The sequence below is a fragment of the Rana temporaria genome, chromosome 5 (genome assembly GCF_905171775.1).
Source record: "Rana temporaria chromosome 5, aRanTem1.1, whole genome shotgun sequence".
Taxonomy (NCBI): domain Eukaryota; kingdom Metazoa; phylum Chordata; class Amphibia; order Anura; family Ranidae; genus Rana; species Rana temporaria.
Window position 1 is genome coordinate 265,770,265 of NC_053493.1, and position 14,838 is coordinate 265,785,102.

The 14,838-nt window shown below is 41.0% G+C and overlaps 1 protein-coding gene across 4 annotated transcripts in view; it reads right to left on the reverse strand.

The window, feature by feature from the left end:
- The window catches only part of RIPOR2 (RHO family interacting cell polarization regulator 2), a 231,532-nt gene that overhangs the window by 70,469 nt on the left and 146,225 nt on the right, over positions 1 to 14,838 (reverse strand). The window lies entirely within an intron of this gene.

The following is a 14,838-nucleotide window of genomic DNA, read 5'->3' on the forward strand; positions in this document are numbered from 1 at the left end:
GGAAGGACTCTTATCTTCTAATATGGCTTTGCTTTCTACAATGGCTAAACCATTATAAATCATCATAATATATTTTATACATACATTATATATATATATATATATACACACATACACACACACAAACATACACAGTACTATGCAAACATTTAAGGCAGGAGTTAAAAATGCTGTAAAGAAAATAAATACACACACACACACACACAGTATAGTACTGTGCAACGGTTTTAAGCAGGTGGTAAGAAATGCTGTAAAGCAGGGGTTGACAAATTTGCTTGGAATCTAGGAGCCAGCTAAAAAAGTTAGGAGCCAGAAAACGCACCCCGTCCCGACGAGCTTGTGCGCAGAAGCGAACACATACGTGAGCAGCGCCCGCATATGTAAACGGTGTTCAAACCACACATGTGAGGTATCGCCGCGATTGGTAGAGCGAGAGCAATAATTCTAGCCCTAGATCTCCTCTGTAACTCAAAACATGCAACCTGTAGAATTTTTTAAACGTCGCCTATGGAGATTTTAAAGGGTAAAGGTTTGTCGCCATTCCACGAGCGGACGTAATTTTGAAGCGTGACATGTTGGGTATCAATTTACTCGGCGTAACATTATCTTTCATAATATTAAAAAAAATGGGGATAACTTTACTGTTGTCTTATTTTTTAATTAAAAAAAGTGTAATTTTTTCCCAAAAAAGTGCGCTTGTAAGACCGCTGCTCAAATACGGCGTGACAGAAAATATTGCAACGATCGCCATTTTATTCTCTAGGGTGTTAGGATAAAAAATATATATAATGTTTGGGGGTTCTAATTAGAGGGAAGAAGATGGCAGTGAAAATAGTGAAAAATTACATTAGAATTGCTGTTTAACTTGTAATGCTTAACTTGTAATACCAACGGCCACCACCAGATGGCGCCAGCTTACAATCTGGTGGTAATAACTTGTAATACCAATGGCTCACCACCAGATGGCGCCAGCTCACAAAGAAAAAAAAAATGTTTTGCCCCCCCTTCCAAGCCAAGTCGCCAGGACCCTATTTATAGTCGCCATGGGGACCGGGATTTGTCGAGCCCTGCTTTAAAGTAAGAATGCTTCTTAAAAATATATATTTGTAACTGTTTTTTTTTTTATGTCAGTTTACAAAATGTAAACTGAGAACAGAAGAAAAATCAAAATCAAATCAATGTTTGGCGTGACTACCCGTTGGCTTCAATCCAGCATCCATTCTATAGGCCTGTACACACAATCGGATTTTCTGACGGAAATTGTGTGATGGCAAGATGTTGTCACATAATCCGAAAGTTGTATGCTCCATCAGACAATTGTTGTCAGAATTTCCGACAACAAATGTGTGATAGCATGCTTTAAACTTTTCAAACACGCATGCTCCGAACCAATGCTAACCATACCACAATATTAATCAGTAGTTAACCAAAGGGTGGCGCTAAAGAGCTGAAAAAAAACACGTTTTGTGTATGTTGGCCAACAATTCTTTGCCGTTTGTATGCAATACAAGTTCATGGCCAACGCCCTTTGCACAAAATTCCACTGCTTTGACCGATGAAAATCTGATCGTGTGTACCAGGCTTTTCACTTGCACACTTTGCACATATTCAGGGGTTTCGTGGGATTAAAGTTAGGTGTATGATTAACCAGATATACCAAGCAGCTGCGAACGACAATCAATTTCCCATGTAGGTTGAAACACTGTCATTAACTGAAACAGAAACTGTGTGAGGCTTAAAACGAGGCGAGGAGCAGCCAAACTCTGCTACTAAGCTGAGGTTGTGTGTTACAATATTTTTTATTAAGAAGATGAAGATAGAATACATAAACAGGGTAATACAGATATGTTATATAAAACAACATCAATGAATATACAATTAAATATATTGGAAATAGTTAACAAAAAAAAAGGAGAAAAGGAGGAAACAGATGAAATTAAGAAGATTAGAAGAAGAGGTGGATTAGGATATGTTGGGTTTTATATGAATGGTGGATGTAACCATATCATTTTAGCGAGAAAGTAAAGAAAAATCAATATTAATATTAAGTTAGAATGGTTATCAAGTAAGATAGATGTTATTTTTTCATGAATCATAATGCCTAGAATTCTTTGCTTCACTTCTTTAACATTCAGCGATGGCGTTCTCCAGGCTTTAGCAATCGTTTGTCGTGTTCCAACAAAAATAAAAGAGATCAATTTTCTCTCTGGTTTTCTAAAGTTCAGATGTGGTTTATATAGTAAAGCTTCCCATGGGTCTAGATTTATGGGTTTGTTAATGACAATAGGGCATTCCCACCAGTTGTGTAATAAAGTTCCTCTAGCATTACATCTACCAAAGCAAAAAGGGGAGATTAACCACTTGCTTACTGTGCACATATACCCCCCCTCCTGCCCAGGTGAAATTTCAGCTTCCGGCACTGCGTCGGTTTAACTAACAATTGCGCGGTCGTGCGACGTGGCTCCCAAACCAAAATTGACGTCCTTTTTTCCCCACAAATAGAGCTTTCTTTTGGTGGTATTTGATCGCCTGTGCGGTTTTTATTTTTTGCGCTATAAACAAAAAAGAGCGACAATTTTGAAAAAAAATACAATATTTTTTACTCGTTGCTATAATAAATATCCCAATTTAAAAAAACAAAATTTTTTCTCAGTTTAGGCCGATACGAATTCTTCTACATATTTTTGGTAAAAAAAAACAAAAAACGCAATAAGCCACTGGTTTGCGCAAAAGTTATAGCGCCTACAAAATAGGGGACAGAATTTGTATTTTTTATTATTTTTTTTTTTTACTAGAAATTTCCATATGAGATCATCTCTCATTGGCCGCACAGATCGCATCGCAAACGGCTACTCTGATTGGCCGTTCGCGGCAATCTGTAATTGGCTGACGTCCACTTGGATTTTGGGATCCGCGCTGTAGCCGTCATTTGACTATAGCGCAGATCCCAAGCTGTTAAAGGAGAAATATGCAATAGTTTTGTTGGAGTCATATACCAGCAAAGGAGTATTTTATATGCATTCGCTTGGGCTAGATCGTTAATGGAACATTTAGCCACATTGATCCAGATTTTACTCCATTCAGTGCCATCTAAAGAATCTCCTAGGATCAATTTCCCAAGCAAGCGCATAGACAGGTTTACTAATGGATTGGGAACAAATTTGTGCAGCGTAAAAAAGAGAAATAATGCCAGGTAATTGTGGATTTAAATTTGCATATTTTTTTAAAAGGTGTTAAATAGGTCAGACAGGTTGTTATCGAAGACGGAGAGAGAAGGGTATTTATAAAAATCTGTAATTAGAATTAAAGGGTCACTAAAGAAAAAAAAAATTTTGCCTAAAATTAATGTCTGCAAGGTAGACAGACAGAATAGTGCAATGATTCTGTTAAAAAACGAGTAAATACCTATTAAATTCCTTCATCTATATCACCTCCGGAGTTCTAGTTTCTGTTCTCTCATTCACTTCCTGGTTTGCATCGCTCGTTCATGTAAGAACTACATTTCCCAGTATGCATTGCGGCACACCCAGTAATTCACACCTCCTTGAAGTCTCTAACACGTTGAGAGCGTCCTGCCACACAGATGTAGTTCCCAGGAGGGGGTGAGCACGTTACTGACCAGCGCAGTAAAGCCTCCCATCACGGTGGTAACAATCAGACAAGCAGGAAGTGAACAGAACAGAGAAGAAATAGAGCAACTTCTGAGCAAAAACGAACAATGAGGAAGTGAAAAGAGGAATGTCTGCAGGTAAAGGATGCTTATTATGAAAACGTTTCCTTTACAACCCCTTTAAGCGTGATGAGTCTGATAGAGGAAGATGTCAATGTTTTGAAAGATAAGATTGTGTTTTGATCCCTTCCAACGATAAGAGGTCATGTATAAATGTAACTTTTTTATTACGCCACCAAATAAAAGTTTCAGAATCCTCCATGGCTGGGGGGAAAAGGGTTGTTAAGAATCCCAGATAATGAAAGATGTGGAGATATCAGATGACTAGAGTATTTAAAACAGACCCAGCAAGAGAGAGAATGGACTAGAGTAGGATAATCTTTAAAAGGGATGATTGGAAGGGGGAAACCAAAAATAAAATTATAGATCAGATTGGTGAACATTAAATAATAGTAAGATAAGTCCACATAGGAAGTTCTTACATTACTTCAGGCGGTTTCAGAGGTGTAACTTGAGCAGCCAGATAATTTTTAGAAATGTCGGGGATACCAAGGCCACCAGCATGTTTATTTCTGTATATTATTTAAGTTGGAAAACAAGGCTTTGTGGAACCCCAAATACATTTAATTATCATTCTTTGTTGAATTTTGAGAATATGGGTTGGGATGGGTAACACTCTGAAGTAATAAAGTAGTTAGGGAAGGTATGACATATTTAAAGCATGTATACAGCCAAACTAAGATGAAGGATATGCATTCCAAGCAGATCATTTTGATAAATCTTTGAAGAGATTGCTAGAGGTTCTAAGGCTAAAATAAAGAGGATCCTTGACTAGTGTCTCGAAGGATTGTGAAAGGTTTAGATGAAAAACCAGCGTATTTGATTGAAACAATGGGATTAGTATATAGGGCATTTATCCAAGTTAGAAAGTTATCTCCAAATACCCATTTACGGAGCACAAAAATAAATATGGCCAAGATAGGGAATTTGCGTATGTCAAGTGACAATAACAGAGTCAAAAGATCCAATTTTTGTAAGATGAATCAATTGTAGAGCTCTACGAATGTTGTCACTGGCTTGTCTCTTTGGTACAAAGCCTACTTGGTCTTTGTGGATAAGTTTGCCCAAGAAGACATTGATCCCATTAGCCAAAATTTTGATGGCATTAATTTAAAGCGAAATGGGGTGGTAATCAGACCAAGAGTGTAAATCTTGATGGGGTTTGGAGAGAATAACAATTTAAGCTTTTAAAGTTTCTGGGGAGAAGAGTATGACCTTGGCAAAAGAAATTGGAGGATAGAAGATGGAGTGCAATGTCGTCTGAGAATTTTGTATATGCATCTCTGTCAGGGCCTGGCCGAGAATTTATAGTTGTTCTGATTTCTTCTAATGTAATTCCGGGAATTAAGTGTTTTTTTTTTATATTTTCGAGAAAGAACAGGTAGATTAACTTGGTGAAAAAATTGTTAAAGGGGTTGTAAAAGGTACAATTTTTTTTCCCTAAATGGCTTCCTTTACCTTAGTGCAGTCCTCACTTACCTCATCCTTCGATTTTGCTTTTAAATGTCCTTATTTCTTTGGAGAAATCCTCACTTCCTGTTCTTCTGTCTAACTCCACACAGTAATGTGAGGCTTTCTCCCTGGTGTGGAGTGTCGTGCTCCCCCCTCCCTTGGACTACAGGAGAGTCAGGACACTCTCTACGTTGCAGATAGAGAAAGGAGCTGTGTGTTAGTGGGCTTCCTGACTCTCCTGTAGTCCAAGGGAGGGGGCGAGCACAACACTCCACAGAAAGCCTTGCATTACCGTGTTGAGTTACAGACAGAAGAACAGGAAGTGAGGATTTCTCAGAAGAAATAAGGACATTTAAAAGCAAAATCGAAGGATGAGGTAAGTGAAGGAGGACTGCACTAAGGTAAAGGAAGCTATTTAGGGAAAAAAATTGTACCTTTACAACCCTTTTAACTGAGATTTTACAATGTATTCATCTTTTTTTTTTTTTTTAATTCAGAAAAGTTTTTATTGCTCATAAAACATACATAGAAAAGAAACAATATGACACGACAGTTATAGCATATACAGTACACTTTGCACAAACCTCTCCATCCAACATCTATCACATATTAGCAATTACCGATGGCATGCCCTCCAATCCCGCCTCCCCATAACTGAGATGTCTAGTTACTGCTCAACAGTCTCCCCTGGACTAGTTCCATAGGACTCAAGCCAGGTGTGGCAAGCCACGCATCCCACAGCCTGTCAAATTTGCCCGCGTTCCCTCTGTGTTGAAAAATGTATTTCTCCATAACAAGCATCTTGCCCATGTGTGTCAACCAAAATTTAAGTGTGGGGGGAGCCTCTAGTTTCCATTTCAGGAGAATAGCCCTCCTGGCCTGGAACAGTGCTCTGTTAAAAGCCAGTCGAGTCAGCTCCTCCGTGATTACTCCCTCCAATACTCCAAGCAGGCAATGTACCCGCTCCAGGGGGACAGAGACCTGGAACACAGAATTAAGTGTTTCCAGGACCCCGCTCCAGAACCTGTGGAGCTTGGGGCAGCGCCACAGCAGATGAATCAGATCACCAGACATTACCTTACATCTGTTACACATTGGGTCGGTGACCCCACCCATCTTAAAGAGCTTCACCGGGGTAAAGTGGACCCTCAATAAAATATATAGCTGGGATACCTTCTGTGCTACATTAAGCGAGCAGCTGTTAACCGCCAGCAGCGCTTCCTCCCACATGTCTCCTGTCATAGGGCCCACGTCTGCCTCCCACTGGTCTGCTACCTTCATGGGGTGACCCCTAAAAATGTGTCCAGCAACATGTTGTAACATTGCGAAATAGCACCTTTAGTCTCAGATGCGGCCCTCAAGACGCGGAATACCGGAGTGGGGGACTGAGCCCACTCCACCGCGTCCCCCTGGGCTCTAATTGCATGTTGCAGTTGTAAGTAGTAAAAGAACATGGATAGGGGGAGTACAAACCTGGACCGTAGGGTATCAAATGGGAGCAGCGCGCCACCTCGGAACAACTGTTTGAGAAGCGTTATGCCCTGAAGGCGCCACCTTGGGCCCTGATCTAGTTTGGCCTGTTCAGGGTACGAATTGTTCCCCCAAATCGGGCTGAATTCAGTAAATCCTGTGACCCCCTGAAGCTGCCTCGCCTTATTACACACCTTCTGGGTAAGCGCGAAGGTGGGCATTTTCTTATTGGGTTTTTGAAACTGCTGGGCCTCAAGTCCCTCTGGTATCGACGCAGCCCCCGAGCCAAGCAGTAAGAGCCTAGCCGAGGAGCCAGCCGGATCCGGGGACATGGCACCGATTAGGTGCTGTAGCTGTGCTGCTAAATAGTAGATCCATGGGTTAGGAAGGGCCAGCCCCCCACCCTCCTTGGGGCGCTGTAGTTGTTCCAGTTTTATCCTGGGGGTTTTAACATGCCAAAGCAGTTGCCTAAAAAGCGAATTGACCACTCTAAACGTTTTGAGGGTAATGACTACTGGGGAATTGTGGAGCAGGTACAGTAACTGCGGCATCAGAATCATCTTGATGAGGTTGGTTTTACCCGCTAGGGACATTTTCAGCCTGTTCCATATATGGATTTTGTCTCTAAACCGAGTCAGCAAGGGAAAAACATTTAGACTACAGTAGTCGGTCACCCTAGGAGAGACATACACCCCCAAGTACTTAAAGGAGGTCACCACGGGACAGGGCATGTGGGACCAACGTCGGACGGGGGAGGCCCGTCCAGAAACATTAGGGCTGACTTAGTCCAGTTTCAATGTATTCATCTTAATTGAAAGAAAACTTGCCTGCACACTGCTGTGTGTGGTGAAGAGTCTAAGGATGAGCTTGGACGTGTTATTTAGATACATATATATTTTTTGTGACTCCAACGAATCCCAGAGCACCGCTCAGGGGACAGAGAAATGTCTCAGGGCCTGTGATTAGCGCTGCACGCTGTCAGTTTCCTGGCATGCTGGGGCACGTGAAGTTGTGAACACACTCAAGCTCATCCTTAATCCTGAGCAGTGCTCAGGGATTCGTTGGGGGCCACAAAAGATATATATAGCCAAAATACCAGTGGGGCCGTATTAAAACGGAACACGGGCTTCAATTAGCCATGCCTTATCTAAGCTGTTTTTTAGCCTTATCAGTAAGGCAGAGGTTTAACTCTATTTTAATTTGATCAAGATTGAGGTGGTTTTGTTTTGAGAAATTCGATTTATGCAAGTTTGTTATGTGTTTGAGTTGTTGTTCCAAGTCAATTTTGCATTGTTCTCTCAATTTTTTCCTAGTAGAAGAAATTTGTATAATATGTCCCCTTAATGCAGATTGATAAGCTTCCAAAAGGACAAGTGGTGAAGAGACAGAGTCTTCGTTAAGGGAAAAGCATTCAGAAGAAATGGTCCAGAATTGCAGTGATGGATAAAAGAGAATCATTTCATGACCAGGAAGGGACTTGAAGGTATGTATGAAGAGAGTTACAATAAATTATCGTGGGATCTTGGTCTGACCATGGTAAGGATAAAATCTTAGCCTTAAATACAGAAGAAAGGAAATAGTGATAAATCCAAATATGATCCCTGCATGTATAAAGGTTATGAGAGCTAGAAAAATATGTATAAGCTCTAAAGCCGCATACACACGATCGGATATCTGATGGAATCTAATCCGATGGATTTTTTTGTCGGATATCCGATGAAGCTGACGTTTATCAGTCTTGCCTACACACCATCAGTCAAAAATCCGACTGTGCCAAAACGCTGTGACGTACAACACCACGACAAAATTAGGTTCAATGCTTCGACTTGATTCTGAGCATGCGTGGATTTTTCTCCGATGGAGTTTCACACAGATGATCTGATTTTTCTGTCGGTTTTTTATCCATAGGAAAAATTTAAAACCTGTTCTATTTTTTAACACCGATGGAAAAAAGACCGATGGGGCCCACACACGATCGGTTTGTCCGATGAAAACTAAAAACAGATCGATGGACGGTTTTCATCGGACAAACCGATCATGTGTACACGGCTTAAGAGTAATTGTAAGTTAAAGCGACGCAGTGCTGTATCGCAAAAAATGGCCTGGTCATTAAGCAGCCACATCTTCCGGGGCTGAAGTGGTTAATGAACGCTAAACATCAACATAGCGAGCATTGGAGAAGAGTTCTTGAAAACAAATGGGATTATGATTAGAAAGATTATTAGATTCACAAAAATCTCATAAATTATTGGTTACTAAGTTGGAGTCTCTACATTGAAATAAAGGGTCTTTAGAATGGGTAAAGATCAAATCCAGCATGTGTATAGAAGGAAATTTTGATTAGGGGCATAGTAACAAAGTATAGTCATTTCTGAGCCCCGTGCTAAACCTTGTAGAAGCAGATAGCGACCATGTGGATCTAAAATTATTTTTTTGCAAACAAAATTGTTACGTTTATGAACACTAGCCAATAATCCTCTGTGTTTAGTAAGAGCAGAAGCCAAAAAAGGTAGAGGGGTATAAGGGGGTGAAACATTTTCTTGGAGACAGGCGATGTCAAAACGCCTTTTAGGAGAGTTCAAACCCTCAACGTTAAGTGCAAGTATTTTAAATGACAAAGGAAAACAAGGGGATAGTTTAAGTATTAAGGAGCCCAGCAAATTAGAACAAAGTGAAAAAAGGAGGGGAAAGAAAAGAAGAAGATGTGAAAGAGTTAAAAAAACAGGATAACAGAAATAAAATAATTACAGTGGAACCTCGGATTACAAGCATAATCCGTTCCAGGAGAATGCTCGTAATCCAAAGTACTCGTATATCAAAGCGAGTTTCCCCATTGAAGTCCATGGAAACAAAATAAAACTTGTTCTGCATTGACTTCAATGGCATGCAATACCGCATGTGACCAGAGGTGTGGGCGGGCACCGGAAAGCCTCGGAAACACCTGGAAAGGCCCGAGGGCAACTCGGCTGACCTCGGCAAACCTCCAAAAAGCTTGGTAACGTAGTATTTCCGTGTCTTTCCGAGCATTTCCGAATGGCGCCGATCAGCTGGGATCGGCGCCATTCGCCTCCAGCGCCCCCCCACCTCAGGCCAAACGCGGTACTGACCACCGCTTTGGCCTGAATCCTGCTAGTTTTGCGGGACACTCGCAAACAGCGTTATTTTTTTTTTAAAATAGTGCTCGTATTGCGAAATGCTCGTTAACCGCGTTACTCGCAATCCGAGGTTCCACTGTAATGAGAATAAAATAAGGTGAGGTTGTGGAAGACAGTTTCATGTCACAGGTGTAGTTATACTGCATCAGCAAGGTCTCTTCTAGGCAAAGATTTCAAAGCAGACTGGGGTTTCAGGATGTGCTGTTTAAGCTGCCCATTTAAGAAATGGGCAGCACCGAGGACCGTAGACACAGTGGGGGAGATTTACCAAAACTGGAGCTCACAAAATCTGGTGCAGCTGTGCATAGTAACCAGATTCTACATTTTATTATCAACGCTTAAAAGCAGAATTCCACCCAAAAGTGGAACTTCTGTTAATCCACTTTCTTATCCCTCCGATGCCACATTTGGCACCTTTCAGGGGGAAATGGGTACCTGCTTTTGACAGGTCCCCTTTCCCACTTTTGGAGTTCGGCCCCCTCTGCTGGGCCCATCAGAAAGTGCAGGCGCAGTAGATAACCAGCTGACGAATGGCGGCGTCAGCACCCGACAGACGATCGGAAAATCAGCTGGGGAGCCATCACCACGGGCTCCCTGGACAGATGTCTCTATATTAAGTATTTGTAGCTGCTGAATTTTATTTTATTTTTTCCCCCAGCTGAAACACTGCTTTAATTGAACTAGCTGAAGTTAGAATCCGATTGTTACTATGCACAGCTGCACCAGTTTTTGTAAAGCCTGGTACAAACCACTGATGGCTTCAGTCGGAGCCACTGTACCAACGATCCAACATTAGTGAAGCAATCTCCCCTGCTGAGCTATTATGTTCTGACAGGGAGACCCCCCCCCCCCCGCCAGAACACTCCGGTCAATGCTCTCAGCCATTAGATGAGAGAGCTGATAGGAAACCAGTCAGCTGCTGGTTTTCCAGCATGCTCGAATAACAGAAGCTAGCCAAATGTCTGGCTTTTGTCAGAACAGCTGCCATACATACGGACAGAATGTTGGCCGGTTTTTATTAAACCGGCTGATGTCACCTGACATTTGGGCTCGTGTGTACTAGTCTTAAATCTCCCCCAATGGTTGGCCAAGGAAATTTAAAGTGGCTGTAATCCCTCTTCTATACCCAGTGAAGTGAATAGCCTCAGATGATACAGATGAAACAAATCCTCCTACACAAGTTTTACATGTATAGATGCGGTCTTTCCCTTTCCTTAGAACGTGCAGATGTTAGAAATCTTTCTTTCCTCTTCCAGCAGTGGGTGTGGAGTCTGGACTTACACTGTGTGAGAGCTAACTGGAGGAAAGGCACACACCCCCACTCCACATAGGCAGAGAAACAAAGGAACATACCAGAGCTGTAGTCTGAATAGACAAGCTCTCTGCTTGGCTACCTCTAAGCTCCCTCTGACACAAATGTTCGGCTGCTATCTCGTGCGTCAGAGAACTTTTATAAAAGTGACTCTGCTGATAACAGAGCAACAGAAAGACACAGCACTTTGGAGAGAGATAAGTAAACACTACAGATATATGTGCTTAGGTCAAATTTCACGAATGGGGTTTACAACCACTTTAATGCAAAAGATGAAAGGATGCTTACTTCCCTTCAACATCGGAAGATGTCCAGCAATTTCATCAACATAGAACTGGGAGAAGACCAGGTACACTCATCTGCTGCCCAGAGAAGTCTGGACTTATGTAGTCTTGATGGAAGAATTGTAGCTAAAAAGCCATACCTTAGGGAGGTAGAAACAAAGCTACCATAAGCGGCTCAACTATGCATGAAAACATAGGAACTGGGGTGCAGAAAATGGCAGAAGGTACTCTGAAGAGTCAAAATGCGAAATATTTGGCTGTAGCAGGAGTCGGTTTGTTCGCTGAAGGTCTGGAAAGCAGTACAATAATGAGTGTCTTCAGTCAACAGTGAAGTATGTTGGAGGTTCCTTTGAAGTTTGGACCTGCATTTCTGTGAATGGAGTTGGAGATATGGTCAGGATCATTGGTGTCCTCAATGCTGAGAAATACAGGAAGATATTTATCCATCATGCCATACCATCAGGGAGGTGTGTGATTGGCCCCAAATTCATTCTGCAGCAGGACAACAGCCCCAAACATACAGACAATGTCATTAAGAACATCGAGCCTGTGTGGGGTTACATGTATAGACAGAAGGATCTGACGCATCCTACATTCACTGAAAATCTGTGGTTAGTTCTCCAAGAAGTTTGGAACAACCTACCTGCCAAGTTCTTTAAAAAACGGTGTGCAAAAGTACCTAGAAGAACTGATGCTGTTTTCAAGGCAAAGGGTGGACACACCAAATATTGATTTGATTTGGATTTCTCTTCTGTTCATTTACTATAAACTTTTGTAACACTTCTATTTCTGACAGCATTCTAAATTTACAGCATTTTTTTGCACCCGCCTAAAACCTTACACACAGTAGTGTGTGTATAATTTATATATATATATATATATATATATATATATATATATATATATATATATATAGGCCAGACTTTTCCCAGACAGTAGATGTGTACCTGGGTCCCACTGGTTTCCACCAGTTCTGTGCTGACGGAACTGCTGGATATCTTTCGATGTTGAAGAGAAGTAAGCATGATGTGCCTTTCATCTACTGCATTAAGTTTCCCTGGCCAACCACTGCATCTATGGTCATCAACATTGTCTGTTTCTTTGTACTTCTTCAAAACAGCGTGAACAGCACATCTTGAAACCGCAGTCTGCTGTGAAATCTTTGCCTAGGAGAGACCTATAACTACATTGTGTCTTGTTGCTGAGCTCAGTCTTGCCATGGTGTATGACCTGTGATATAAAACGGTTTTCCACAACTTCACCTTAGTAGCAGAGTTTGGCTGTTCCTCCCCCAGTCGTAAGCCTCCTACACAGCCGTGTCTGTTTTAGGTAAGGACTGTGTTTCAACCTACATATGAAATTCATGATTATTAGTACCTGCTTGGTATAATTGGTTAATCACACACCTGACTCTAATCTTACAATATCCCTCACTTTGTGCAAGTGTACAAAGTGCGCAAATGTAGGAATGGATGCTGGTTTGGAGCCAAAAGAGTAGTCACACCAAATATTGATTTGAGTTAAATTTTTCTTAGTTTGCTTACTTTGCATTTTGCAAATTGATAATTAAAATATGTATTTTTGAAAGCCATCTTACACCACAGCGTAGCTTCACACCTGCCTAAAACGTTTGCACAGTACTGTATAGATCACTATTAATTAAAGCAAACCTATAGTCAATGTGCCACTCACTAGCTTTCCCTGCCATCTTTCAGTATTACAATTAGAAATGAAATACTAAGCTGAACTCTTTGGCAGCCAGTCATTGATATCAAAAGGCCTCTGCTAAAAGGAAGGATCTGGTTTTGGCAGAGATGTCCTCGGTCTGCAAATTCAGGCTGCCAAGTTTCACATGTATCCAAGGTATTGACAAAATGACTGCCCTATATCGAGGTCAAAGCAAAAATAAAAAAATAAAAATTATTATATGTTCCCTCTTGTAAAATTTAGGCCAATTAAATGCCAGTTCTCAGGCTGCATGAGGATTTATTGGCTTCAATATTTTCTAAGGCACATATGGAACAAGTGTGCAGATGAGGAGTTCTGGCTTTGTTCTGACTTTCTGATCTGCACGCTTGGCCCAGATCAGAGACTGAACTCGAAGTCCAAAGTGTTATTCAATACATAACTAAAGTTTAAAGCAGTATCAGAACATTGTTTTTAAATTGTGTGGAGACATTCTTCAGCGTTCTAGCCTTTAATTGGGACCCAATAGTAGAGGTCCTTCCCGCATGGTATTCATAGTCTATGCAGGGCAGCACAGTGGTGTAGTGAGTAGCACTCTCGCCTAGCAGTAAAAATGGTTGCTGGTTCGAATCCTGACCAAGACACTACCTGCCTGGAGTTTGCATGCTCTCCCTGTGCGGGTTTCCTCCGGGTACTCCGGTTTCCACACTCCAAAAATACATGCTGGTAGGTTAATTGGCTTCTGCCTAAATTGGCCCTAGTATATGAATGTGAATTAGGGACCTTAATCTGTAAGCTCCTTGGAGGGTAGGGACTGATGTGAATGTACATTGTAAATTGACGGCGGTATACAAGTACCTAAATAATAATAATAATCTGTGCCAGAGGCGTGTGAAAGAGTTGGAGAGAGCTGAAAAGGCCCCTGAATTCTCCACAGTTTAAAGTGCAATGTACTTTGACAAGATTTTCAATAAGGGACCCAGAATAAAAACATCAGTTTACACAATAAAAAAAAAAGTCTGTTATTTTGGTAGTTTATCATCTCTAACAGATTTCCCTACTTGACCTTTATAATAAGTCTTCCTCTCTGCAGCTTTATATCATCGTGTCCGATTTGACGGAGCTTGCAAACATCTCCAATGTGCCCAAATGCAGTTCAGCTGCATGCTGAAAAAAAAAATAGGAAATGCAGCATTTTTTCAAAATGCATTCCGACGCACTAATACACACTGCAATGTGCTGCAGCATGTAAAATGACAATACAAAAAAAAAAAAAATTCATTATCATATTGCATTGTCACATAGCATGTACACACGTTATGTGCTTAGCACTATATGCTGTGTGGTGCAAATGGGTCCTAACAGTTGCTGACTATAGTATGGAATATCTCTCAAGAACAGGAAATTTCACTGGTAAAAGCCACAACTTATACAAGTCTGAGGTAAAAAGTTACCATGTCAAACTGCAGTATAAAAAGTAGTAAAGACTACATACACTATACAAAAAAAAAAAACTTTTGTTGAAATATGTGGGGAAAATGTCCAAGGAAACTACCGAGACAATTGAGAATTCCCTTGAAAAAAATAAATAAATGGAACGCCAATTTAAATCTAAACATATAGACAGAGGAGGTGGCATGGAAAATTTTACAATAAAAGCTTTAGTCAATAAAACATTCTTTATTAATGTGTAAAAAGAATGTACAGTGCTTTTGTAAAACATTTTTTATTTAGTATGGTCAAGGTTAA